Source organism: Canis lupus, chromosome 13, assembly GCF_003254725.2.
Source record: "Canis lupus dingo isolate Sandy chromosome 13, ASM325472v2, whole genome shotgun sequence".
In the NCBI taxonomy this organism is placed as follows: domain Eukaryota; kingdom Metazoa; phylum Chordata; class Mammalia; order Carnivora; family Canidae; genus Canis; species Canis lupus.
The window spans coordinates 37,419,593-37,432,574 of NC_064255.1; the positions used below are offsets into that span (position 1 = coordinate 37,419,593).

Here is a 12,982-nt window from a genome sequence, read left to right on the forward strand (position 1 = left end):
CACTTTAAGATGCTTTCATGGCGTTTTTTTTTTCTTGGATGGCTTTTCATGGTTATTCATCTACATTAGCTCAGTGACCTATGCAGATCTAAAACACAAATTTGTACATAAATACATAAACCTGCTGCTCACGTGAAAGGCTGTCATTTTAGGAACAGGGAAAGATTCAAAATCTTCTAGAAGTCTGCAGTCTTTTCAACAGGCTTTTTTCTGTTTTTATAAATAGGTTTGGTAAAGAGACAGCAAATCTGTGAAGAGCACAACTCTAGTCAAAGCAGAAAGGAGCAGGAAGCTGCAGGAGCATCTCTGGCCGGCCCACAGCCGACCTCCTGGGGCTTCAGGAGAACCAGATAACGTCAATTTAGAAACATGGTCCTTCAAAAGGAACTTCTATTTTTATTTTTTTTAAGATTTTATTTATTTATTCATGAGAGACACAGAGAGAGGCAGAGACACAGGCAGAGGGAGAAGCAGGCTCCACGCAGGGAGCCTGATGCGGGACTCGATCCCAGGAACCTGGGGTCATGCCCTGAGCTGAAGGCAGACGCTCAACCACTGAGCCACCCAGGGATCCCGTTTTATCACAATTAAAAGAAACACAAAATAAAGGCTTCTGGAACTTTCTGACATTTTCCATGAGAGAAAAAGAGAGCTGGAACGGAACATCAGGCACAGAGGGAAACCGAGCCTCCGCCCCAGCATGAGGCTGAACACAGTTGGCCCAGGAGCCGAATCCACGGCACACGTGTTTCCATCCGGCGGACCAAGCGGCTCCGTAAAATGTCAGCAGTGTTCACCGTTTGGATCATGTCCTCCTTACAACCGCATTTCTGCCACCTGCACAAATCAGCAACCTGGAGGGTGTGAGCCTTGATGCACACATGCCCACGCGGAGGTGAGCACACACCTCCCAGCGGGGACACGCAGGGTGCCTGCGGGAGGCCTCAGCCCACCTCCCCGGCCTCTCCTCGGAGACTATAGAAAACTAGTAAACTCAACTTGACATAGCTCTGAGAACACATCAAATTAAACAAGTCCCCTAGTTCAAGGCCAGGCGCCTCATTCAAAATGAATATGAAACACATGAAATACACTCAGAGCGACGTAAGTCAAGCTACCGGATTCTAAAGCGCACATCCCAGTCAGCGCGAGGCGAGCCCTGCGCCGGCCTCGCTCACAGCTCACAGCACCAGACGGTTCAAAGGAGACTCCACCTCAGGCTCGCCATCAGGCTTCCTCTTTGTCTCCCTGGACAAAAGGAGCTTTTCAGGCTATCACCTGATACAAGAAGGAGGCAGAGAACAAACAGGAGAGGGAGAGAAGGGTCAGGGACAACACGGTACCTCCTGCTGTGTTAACCACGTTTGGTTTTATTCTTTGGAAAACACGTGCTTACACCTACTGTTACCAACTTTACAATTGTTTCTCGCAAAATCATTTATTTCAAACAAAAACAAAGCCAAAAAGGGACCAATGGCAGCTGAGAGAGGGCAGGCCTTTAGGCTTCTGTCTACATTCTAGTTGGACTGGAGTCTTCCTTCTTCTTCTTTTTTTTTTTTTTAAAGATTTTATTTTATTTTTTCACAAAAGACACAGGTAAAGAGAGGGGCAGAGGGAGAAGCAGGCTCCATGCAGGGATCCCGGGTCTCCAGGGTCATGCCCTGGGCCAAAGGCGTCGCTAAACTGCTGAGCCACCCGGGCTGCCCTGGATTCTTGCTTCTGCTAGAGTCAAAGCAAAGTCTAAACACAGGGGTGCAGGTCCCAGCCCCACGGCGGAGGACCCTCCCAGCACTCACCTCGTCCTCTCCGGCCTTACCCCCCCTCCTCCAGAGAAAGAGGGCTGTGAACAAACCCTACCTGATAACAAGATTATCCTGGCCCGGATTCTCTTTTGAGATGGAGGATGTACTTTCAAGCACCGCTGCAAGCCCCAAGATGACCGGGCATCCATTCCCCATGAGCATGTTCCCGTCACCATCAGTGGTTAGAACTTCTGTGAAAACACCAAAAAGGCCACCACTGATGTGGCCCCTGAGATGTGAGACGCCGTCCAGGTCACCCTGACCCCCTGCCCGTGGCTGCCCACCCCCCCCAGCATCCGGCCAGCGGGCAACCACACCCACCCCTCCGAGGCCTGATCCCGCCCCGCATACAGCACAGAGGCAGCACACCTTCTGAAATTTGAAATAAATGTACCTTACACGAACACAAAGTACTTATTTTTAAATTAACAAGATGACCTGTAAACTAAGAAAGGCTCAGAGCTTAAAAAAAAAAAAAAAAGAAGAAGAATGCAACGCACGGAAGACTGTGGCTTTCGGGATGAAACACTGAGCGCGGGTAACAGACCCAGACCTGGTGTTTCCCACATCTTCCCGGGTTTCCTGTTTGGCTGCTTCCCTTTCTATTTCTTTGAGTTTCTAGCTTCATCCCCTCAGTATTCTCTTCTTCCTCTAATCAAAGAAACGTTTCAACGTGACTCCCAAGGGGAGAAACGCAAAGCCAAGGCTGGAACAGTGTCTTTGGGGGGAAGAAACACAAACTGCAAGGAGAAGTGATAAGGTCACTTCGTGGCGCACCTGAGGCCCCCCCGTCCCCCGCCCCCCGCTGCAGGCAGGGCTCCTTAGCCTAGGGCCCTGCGAGAGCCCGACAGCTGGCGAGCAAAATCCACCAACCACCCGGCAAAGGCCACTCTGCTTCCCCACGTGTCCTGTTACCTCAGGAGAGCAACTTTATTATCCGCCAAGAGCGGCTTCAAATCCGACACCTGAGCCTGTCCCACGGCCCCTCCTGGCCTGTCACTGCGTATCCCCGACTGTAAGACGACACACGGGCTGCGCAGCCTGGAAGACGCCAGGGCAAGCGCCGGCCAGCTCCCAGGGGAGCCGGGCCCCACGTGGCCCACCCGCCACGGCCTGTCCCGCGGGAGCTGAGGGCGCAGCCAGCTGGGTCCCGCCCCAACACGGCCACAGCTCTCGGCCGCAGCCCGAGGACAGCCAAGGCGCAGGGGCCGGGAGGCCCGCAGGCCCCGACGGTGTCCACAGGGGGCCTTTACCCCTGACCCCCGCGATCTCCTTACCTAAGGACGGTTCCGTGGATGCGTCCTGAGCATCTTCCCGGGTTTTCTAGGTTAGCACACCTGTGTCTTTAATCCCTACAAGCAAGTATGGGAATGCAGGCAGGCGGCCCTGAAAGCCCATCTGCCAACCCGAGCTGAGTACTTGCGGCTTTAGAAGCGTCAGATCAGGAGAAAAGGGGAAAACGCCTGTAAAGTCAGGGTGCTGCAGGGTTACAGGGCGTGACCAGCAAGGCCCGGAAGAGGAGGGAGGCCGGTGGGCGTCAGGGAGGGGCCCACGGGGAACACCAGCTCCCTAGCAGTCGGGGGGCGGCGCGGCTGGGCGGGGGAGTCAGCGTCCCTGGGAGGGGACCCCCACCTGGAGCTGGGGGGCAGGGCTGGGGGGAGGGGCTGTTGCCAGGGCAGAGCACAAGGCCGCGACAGGGTGCAGAGGAGGGGAGGGCTCGGAGCAGGAGGCACCCCGGGGGGCGGCGGGCACGGCGGGGCCACCGAGAGGGATGAGGTCAGCGCCGGGCACAGGCCTAGGCTCCCCGGTGCCCCTCGCCGCCCCCGCCCCCTCGGCCCGGCCCCACCCGCTCGGGGCGCCGCCCACCCGCCACATGAGCCCACCTCCCGCAGCCGGCCCGGCCTTGCCGCCAGTTCTGCGCTTGCGCAGCCTCCCCCGCCACGTGCTGCGCCTCCGGCTGCCGCGGAGGCCTCTGGGAAAGTGGCGGGCTGGCGCATGCGCAGGCGAGGCGGGGCCACACGGAGGGGTCGGAGGCCGAGCCCCCCTGGCCGGGCGTGCAGGGTGCTCCCCAGGGGCGCGGAGCAGGGGGTGGGGGTGCAGGGGTGAGGCCAACCGCTGCTCCTCAGGGTCCCCGAGGCCCGAGCCCTGGGACAGTCGGGAGAGGCGACGCCTACTGAGTCTGGGGGGCGGAGTGGGCTCCTGGCAGGCGGCGTGCGGGTGCGGGCGGAGCCGCGGGCATGGCGGGCGCAGGTGACGCTGCGGTCCCTCGGCCGCACGCTGTCTGTGCAAATACTTTCCTGGGGAGGTGGGCCCGGGAAGCGCGGGTAAGGGAGCAGGGCCCCAGACAGAGGGCCGGCGAGGCCCAGGGCCGCTGGGTGCCCTGGGCTGGGGCCCCGACTCGGGCTGAGGTCCCCGTGAAGGTCACAGGTGCCTGCACAGGGAGGGGGAGCGCGTGGGGACCGTGGCCAGGGTGCTGGGAGCGTCGGCCGAGCTGCGTGTGAGTGCGCGTGCGCGTGTGCTGGGGGCTCGGTGCCCCGGGCAGCACCCAGGGAACAGAAGCCCGTCCCCCTCCCTTCCTGGGCCCTCCTGGGCGGCGCTCCTGGGGCCGGGAGGCCCGCGGGAAGCTGGAAGCCCGGTCAACGGGACGCAGAAGTGAGGGCGGAGGCGCCGGGGCCAGGAGCGCAGCAGGTGCCAGTCCGCGAGGGTGGCCGGCGGCTGCCCCCTGCCCCCCCCAGGAGAGCCTCCTGACACGACGGAGGAGGCCCGCACTCGTTCCCCGCATTGCAGCTGGAGTGTTTCATACGTTCTAGTGCCTTTTGTGAGGTTATTAAAGACCCCGTTTTCCTGCCTTCCGAACAAATGGACGTTCAGTACGTAGCTGTTTTCCTGCCTTGGTGAGCAGTGGCCGAACGGAGGCCTTCTGTCCGGCCGGGCCGGGGCTTCACACCGCCTGCCAGCGGTGCCGCCAGCGCTTTGCATGAAGATGGCATCTAATCTGCAATTGTGCCTGCATTTGCTAGAGCCCCGCGGAGCCTGAACTCATTGTATTCAGGACGCCACGAGAGCAATAACCAAAAAAGGGTACCGTGAAGGCAACATCTATCATATGCTTCTTAAAAAACCCCCTTGTCAGCATCAGTGACAATGGCATTACCGCTCAGTCACTAAGATTAAAAATTAGTCATACGTGGAAAATAGAAACAGGTTTTCAGAGAGAAGGAAGCTTTGGTTCCACTGAATAATGCCCCCTTTTTTGCTCGGTAGATGAATGATGCATATTTTCTGATGATATATGTTTTTGCGGGTGGCTATGTCTAGGTGGTCCCAGATTTGGGACATGGTAAGGTAAAAGCCTTGTTCTCAGGTGACTGGCTGGGCAGACGTCAAAGACATGTTATAAATCGTGTCCCAAACTATCTGACAACAAGGTATGCGGTGGTGACGTCAGAGTTCCCTCCCTGTGGAATCTGAGTCTTTCTGGCTTAGGTTGCAAATGAATCATGGTTTTTTGAAATTGAGGGGTTTCTTTCCTCCGTGTCACGAGCTATCAGTAGGGTGCAGTCACTGTCCAAGGCATCATCTGGCTGGCCCGTGCCCTTTCGCCCCCCACAGAGCACCACCCTCCTACCACCTCCCCTGTCCCTCCGAAGCCCTCTGTCAGTGGGGACCTTGCTTCCTGTGCCACCAGCACATAGAAACAGTCCACAGGGCCCCTGCACCCTCCCAACCCACGTGCGCTGTGCCCGCATCCCCCTTTCCACTGCCTTCTGTTCTGTGGGTGGACTGCTAGGACTTCAGTTAAAGGCCAGCCGGCCATGTGGCCCTCCCTGACCCCATGGCCTGGGGTCACTAGTTCTGTGCTCCCGCAAGAGCAGAACTCCCCAGACACGTCTTCACTGCCTGTGTCCACTTCCTCTCCAGCTCGCTTTTGATCGTGATCAGAGCAGCCTTTTGTGCACACTCCCCTGAGAAGTCTCCAGCACATTCCTGGTCTCATTCCCGCACATTCCTGGTCTCATTCCCGTACCGGCCAGCAGCATGACACGAGGCAGCAGTCACTGGCTCTCCTCGGACTTCGTCCCTCCACAGGTTTCTGGGTACCATCTGCCTTGGTCCCTGCTGCTCCAGGCTGCCCTTCCTCCTCCTGACCACTGTGGTGAGCTCACCCGCCACCTGTACCTGAGTGTTCTCTGATGGCTACACAGCACAGATAGCCACATGTGGCTCTGCCCGCACCCTCACCCAGGCTCCAGCTCAGCACCCTGTTCCGCACCCATCCGCTGCCCCTCCAGAGCTCCCTGCCTCCTCCAGCCCAAGGTGGTTCCTCAGCAGTAGGATCTGCTGCAGGGCTCAGTGGTGGAAGCCGACCAGCTGTTGGCTTGTGGTCAGACCAGTAAATGCCAACCACTGACACCAGTGCTCAGCCTTGTGCTGTACTAAGGATGGAGCCAGTTCCCCACAGTGGCCAGAAAAGTGCCCATGGGGCCCAGCCACTTGGACAATCATTCTTCCCCACTCCCTATGTCCTCAGACCTCAATCCCAAAAAGTGCCATTTCCCCAGAAGTCAGCAGGCAAGCCAACTTCCTCGCCCGGAGCAGGACTCCTCCCTCCTTCCCATGCAACACCCTGCACCTTTATATCCAGGAGAGAAGATTCTAGAGTGTGGTGGGCTTTCAGCGCCCACAGACCCCACTCCCACCAGGGCCCTGGGTACACACCCTGGGAAGGGGGCTTTAAGGACTTCTCTGTGTTCCCAAATGACTTTTTTTTTTTTTAAGATTTTATTTAGGGATCCCTGGGTGGCGCAGCGGTTTGGCACCTGCCTTTGGCCCAGGGAGCGATCCCGGAGACCCAGGATCGAGTCCCACATTGGGTTCCTGGTGCATGGAGCCTGCTTCTCCCTCTGCCTGTGTCTCTGCCTCTCTCTCTCTCTGTGACTTTCATAAATAAATAAATAAAATTAAGATTTTATTTATTTATTTGAGAGACAGTATGAGTGAGGGGAGGCAGAGGGACAACCAGGGAGCCCGACGTGGGGCTGGATCCCAGGACCCCAAGATCATGACCCGAGACAAAGACACACAACCGACAGCCCTCCAGGCACCCCCAAACGGCTGTTTACGTCTTGCCCACAGCAAGCCATTCTTCCCAGTGGCTCTTCCTGCTCCCCTCCAAATGACTCTCAGCTCGTCTTCAAATAAGAATAAATATGTGTGTCTGTCCTCTGGGGCCTTTGACAGCCCCGAGCTGGCCCCCTGACTTGGGTGGGATTGATTGCGCCGTCTCACCAGGAAGCCAGGTGCATCTTTTACTGAAGGCGGTCTCCGAATGATGAATGGCTCGCTCACAAACACAAAATTGTTGATAGTATTTACAAACAATTCATTTTTCACGTTCTGTTGATTCTCTTCCAGCGTCCCTCCATGACACCCCCAGTGCTGATGCATCGGGGGCGATTACTGCCATTGATTAAGGCTTCCTGTGGTCCTGCGGAGCCCGCTACTCCATTTGTCACAGACAAGTGGCTCGCACGCTGCAGTACATCATGTCCTCTTCGTGCTTCACCATTATTTGTTTTTCAATTTGTGTCGTGTACCCTCTAAGTACAGGTGCACAGCGAAACTCCAGAGTCTGAGCGCGCCACACTGTAAACAAACACATGTGTAATTAAATTATCTGGCTTTCCCCCGATCCTGTGTCTCCCAAGCCTGCCTCCCCTGCCTCCCACTCAGAAGAAATGCTAGTGTAAATGAACAGGGTCGGCACCATCGCCTGATGGAGACTCGGGAGGAGAGAAGGTCACTGAAGGGCCACCACTTCCTTGACATTCAAGATTGAGCCGAAACACCCAAACCCGAATCTCTTAGCACCTCTGGGGATAGTCCTGGAAGTGGCCCAACCCAGGCACTGGGAGGATTTTTCTGGAATCGGCTGCTTTCTTTCTTTTCTTTTTTTTTAAGATTTTTATTTATTAGAGAGAGAGAGAGAGGCAGAAGCAGGCTCCATACAGGGAGCCCGACGTGGACTCGATCCCGGGCCGCCAGGATCATGCCCTGGGCTGAAGGCGGCGCTAAACCGCGGAGCCACCGGGGCTGCCCGGAATCGGCTGCTTTCACCTGAATTTCTCTATCTACACCAGTGGCCCCCGACCACGGTTCTCCAGCGGCCTTTCCCACAGCCGGTCCCTACCAGGAGGGGGGCTGGTGCGGGTAGCAGGTGCTGGACCCGGCAGGGATCCAGGTTTCAGTTTCCTGCCACGTGGCTGCCGGGCTGCTTCGGGCAAGTCTCTGAATTGCCGCCACCAGGTCCTCTCATGGGAATTGCAGAGGCTCAGAAAGGAGCCGGAGTTTCCTCCTGGCTTGGCGGGCTGAGTGTTCACGTTCCCGTCAAGAGCCTCTTGGGTGCGGGTTTGTGAAGTACTGATCTGTGTGCAGGCATGAGGCGGACTCCCCAGCACGGCCTCCACCTGCGGAAACCCCCCGTGGTGGCCTCCTCCCCTCCAGCTGCCGGCCCGCCATCCCCTCTGCCTTTTCTAACCAAATTCTCCACGTCCTCATTTCCCATTCTCTCGTTTTCTCCTCTTATTTTTTTTTTTAACTTCAGAGGTACAGTAGTGCATTGTTGCTGTAACAAGCCCCATAACACAGAAGGGTGTGTAGCCAAACTGGGCGGGCGGTGCTGCCAGTTACACAAACAGAGGCGTATTGGGAGTCATCGTCCTTGTCTGTCTTCTAAAGATTTTATTATTTATTAGCACGAGGGGGGTACCGGGGGAGAGGGAGAAGCAGGTGCCCCACTGAGCAGGGAGTGTGATGCGGGGCTCAATCCCAGGACCCCAGGGTCATGACCTGGGCCAAAGGTGGGTGCTCACCCACTCGACCACTCAGGTCTTTCTTTTTAAAATAAGTGGGATTTTTTTTCCCATACAGATGGTATTCTGCAGTTTGTTTTACTTTTGTATTCTGACATTTTTACTTCAGAAGATGTGATTCCTGGGGGCACCTGGGGGGCTCAGTGGATGAAGCATCTGCCTTCAGCTCAGGTGATGACGTCGGGGTCCACACTCAGAGGGGAGCCTGCTTCTGCCTCTGACCCTCCCCACTGCTCGTGCTGGCTCTCTCAAATAAAATCTTAAACCAAAAAACAAAAAGTGTGATTTCTAAAAGCAGGTTCGTGGAAGCAGAGTGTGCATATTCTAGACGTCAGTAGCTCCTTCCAGACGACTTACCTGGAAGGCGTTACCTCTTCACGGCTGGGCCTGCCTTCCCGATGCCAGCAGCTCCTGACCGCCCTCCCCGTGTCTGGCGAGCCCATGGAAAAGCCCCGCGTCCCGCTGCTCCGGCTCGCCCTGCCCTGACCCCTGGCGCAGGAGAGCATGTTTTCGTGTGTATTTTGTGTTTGTATCCTGGGTGGGATGTCACCCGTTGGTCCCGGCCCCACGCCGGCCCCCCTCCACCTACCTGTACCGCACGGAGGCCACAGCTGGAGTCCGCCTTGCCCGGCGACCTCGGGACGGAGGGAGGGAGGTCACGGCCGCCTGCAGCTGCAGCAGCGCTGGCTCCCGCCCCCCGGGGCCCTGGGGCGTCCCGCCGGCCACCACCACCCTTGGGCGCTGTCCCATAACCCCGCACCCGTGCTGGGCTCGGTCTCCTCTTTTTGAAACAGCTGGGGTGGTGTGTGCTCTCCCGGCTCCACGCAGACTGACACCACCTTCCTCACCTTGTCTGTGCTCACCTTGGACTATTCTGGAATCAGTTTTAGAGGCTGTTATTAGGGGCGCTCACTCCTTTATTGCATGTGTTGCAATTTTCTCCTCTGTCTTCTTTGTCTTTTGACTTTTTCCTGATGTCTTTTGGTGTATAGAAATATTAAATCTTTATATCATACAACTTTTTCAACAGCATCCAGATTTTCTGTTTCGATATAAAGTGTTCCTCCAACCCTGGGTTCATTCAAATGATCTCCTTTTTCTTGTCACATCGTTGGCAGTCTGCTTGCTTACACGGGAATCTTTAAGCCACCTCTTGGGAGAGTTGACATTTTTACAGCAGGTCCATGTTTTCACCAAGGTGCACGGTACGTGCAACCACAATTCAAGTCTGGCTTTAAGGTGCTGAGTAAAAGGGTACACATCTCATAGATGGTATATTTCTTACTAAGTTTCTTCTAGACATCCTATAGACTTGTCACATGTGTGACAAGGTATTCCTGATTTCTGTTTTTCTATTTGTAGTCGTGTGTGTGTGTGTGTGTGTGTGTGTGTTAAACAGTTGGTCTCTATATAGTGTCTTAATCAGCTCAGGCTGCTGCAACAGGATCCCACAGGCAGCACGGCTTACAACAGCAGAAATTAATTTTCTCACCGTTCTTGAGGCTGAGGCCAAGATCAAGGAGCCCGCTGCTTCAGCTCTGGGCGAGGGCCGTCTCCCTAGTTTGCGGATGGCCGCCTTCTCGCCTGGGCCGGCCTGCTGGAGAGAGCCAGCCAGCTCTGAGTCTCTTCTGACGAGGCAGGGGATCCCTGGATGGCTCAGTGGTTAAGCATCTGCCTTTGGCCCAGGGCATGGTCCTGGAGTCCAGGGATCGAGTCCCACGTCGGGCTCCCTGCATGGAGCCTGGTTCTCCCTCTGCCTGTGTCTCTCATGATTAAATAAATAAAATCTTTAAAAAAATAAAATAAATAAACATGGATGGATTTAAGATTTCAATATGTAATATACTCATTGTCAGCACTTGATACATTGTCTTTATCAAATTTAAGGAGTCCCTTCCATTTCTGTTGTACTTGGACTTTTGTATAGAAGAGCGGCTGAATTGTTCAGATGTTTCGGGGGCCCTATGCCGGTTACCGCATGGCAGATTCCTCTGTGAACCTGTTGGTGAGATCGCTTTGGCTGGTGGGTTCCTGACGTGGGATCTACTTGGTCAGGGCAGGTCGTGCATGAGCTCACTGCTGGATCTCATTTGCTGTTATTTATATTCAAGGTGTATATATACATTGTGTTGGGACACATTTGGCTTCAAGTATCAGAAAGCCCTACTTGAAGGGACTGGGATGGGAAGGAGATTGGTTATCTCAGGAGAAGAGGAGCAGGGCCTGGGTTCTCTGCCACCCTCAGTATATCTGTGGCTCCCACCCAAGGTGCAAGGTGACCACACGGTGCTTGGCATTACACCTAATGTAATGACAGTGTCCAGAGGCAGGGAGACACGGCCTCCTCCTGTGGGACCCTTCCAGGGGTACTCTGAAGACTCCCCTCTTGACCAACTGCATCCTGAGCCTCTGGATGCAGATCCATCAGTGGTACAAGGCCCAAGGTGACTTCTTTGGGTCACTATGTCCTGCTGGCATCTGGGACAGTGAGCCTATACCTGTGTGCCCAGGCATCACAGGCCACTTCACAGCCCCAGCTTCTGACAGTGCCCCCACCCCATGGTTCCAACACCCTCTGGTTATACGGCTGTGGTCCCCCTCCGGGGACTGAGACTGGCCATCCTTCCCTAGAGCATGTGGCTTCACTAAGGAAGTGGTCACACAAGCCAAACAAAACTCTAATGACAGGGGCGAGGCAAGTGGGCCAGACCACCGACAAAGCCGGCAGCTTATGTTTGTTGATGAGAGCGATCCACAGTGCCTTGTGCCCTCTCTTCATCAGACCTGGGGTTTTAGGCTGGCAAGCTGTTGGGGGGAGGTGGGCAGCATCCCTTGGGTAATGGGGCTCAGTTCGAGGAGTGGAGAAAGCCCATGTTCTGGGCTGCCTGGGTGGGTAGACCCGCCGCATGCCTGTCAGAGTCCAGATCCCGTCTTAGCAGTTTAGTCCATGGCTACTGGTCTACTCCTCTTCTCTCTGCTTTCTTGGGTCAACTTTGACCATTGAAGTCTTGATACAGACTCTTACATTTTCTCTAGATCTTCCAGTTCACATTTATGATGTTTTCTTAGTTTGTAAAATCCCCCCTGTGGCTTGGATGGTGCTCTTTTCCCTCTCTTCATGCGGGGTGTATTTGTGTTTTCCCTCCAAGGCACGACTCACAGTCACCCCAGAGCCATTCTTGTCTTCCTGATCCACAGGACCTGACTCTGTTTGAAACAGCAAGGCGCCAGCTGGAACTCCTGGCCTCCCCTGCACCGTGTGTGGCCGTGTTTAACAAAGTGACAAAGTCATGGGGAGCTGGGACATGTTTTGCTTTCCTTTTTTTTTTTTTTTTCATTTATTTATGATAGTCACACACAGAGAGAGAGAGAGAGAGAGAGGCAGAGACATAGGCAGAGGGAGAAGCAGGCTCCATGCACCGGGAGCCTGACGTGGGATTCGATCCCCGGTCTCCAGGATCGTGCCCTGGGCCAAAGGCAGGCGCTAAACCGCTGCGCCACCCAGGGATCCCCTTGCTTTCCTTTTTGACACTTCTTTTCTCTTTTTCCTTCCTGAAAACACAGAAATGAGGCCTGAGGAGGAATATCTGATCTCTCTCACGAGATGGAAAGCACAGGACAGGAGCCTGGGAGTGAGTACCCTGGGTCTCACCCCGTGCCTCTGCCACACACTCTGAATGGTGGTCTGGGGACAAATCATAAACATCTCACTCCCCGTAGACACAACTGTGTCCCAATCCCATGTGGTCAGAGGCCAATCCTCCTTGATCTGTCCGTCTCTTTTTTCACTGACGGGCCCCCAAGGATTTGTCATCTTTGTTTTTTCCCAAATGCTCAGCTTTTTTGCTATATGACTGATGTCAACTTTTAATCTTTAGTAATTTCCTCTTTGTATTTTCTTTTGATTTGGTGAATTGATGTCATATATACACACATATACACATTTATGTATATACACACACACCTGTGTATAGGCAGTAAAGTTACCTAGGTTTGCAGAATTTCCTTTGGTCTATTCCATACATTTTATATAATGTCATTTACCGTCTAGTCACATTTTAGGTAACATGCAGTTGTGTTGTAACTTTCTTTCAATTCAAACCTTTTTTAGAAATATCTCCTTGGGGCACCTGGGTGGCTCAGTGGTTGAGCATCTGCCTTCTGCTCAGGTCGTGATCCCGGGGTTCTGGGATCAAGTCCCACATCATGTTCCCCCTGGGGAGGCTGCTTCTCCCTTTGTCTGTGTCTCTGCCTCTCTCTCCATGTTGCTCATGAATAAATAAGTAGATAAACTATTAAAAAAAACAA

General features: G+C 54.8%; 1 long non-coding RNA gene across 6 annotated transcripts; it reads right to left on the reverse strand.

Annotated features, from left to right (window-relative positions):
- Nucleotides 1-1,481: 1,481 nt before the first annotated feature.
- Nucleotides 1,482-3,767, reverse strand: LOC112662279 (uncharacterized). 6 transcript variants are annotated; one of them, XR_007401640.1, is made up of 6 exons: nucleotides 3,686-3,767; nucleotides 3,080-3,154; nucleotides 2,718-2,815; nucleotides 2,303-2,453; nucleotides 1,858-2,019; nucleotides 1,482-1,722 (listed from the first exon to the last, which is right to left on the reverse strand). It is a non-coding gene; the product is annotated as an uncharacterized LOC112662279 (long non-coding RNA). The 6 variants fall into 6 exon arrangements; XR_007401639.1 differs by lacking the exon at nucleotides 3,686-3,767 and adding an exon at nucleotides 3,435-3,638; XR_003138350.2 differs by lacking the exon at nucleotides 3,686-3,767 and having other exon boundaries at nucleotides 1,482-1,719; nucleotides 3,080-3,428.
- Between the last annotated feature and the right edge of the window lie 9,215 nt (nucleotides 3,768-12,982).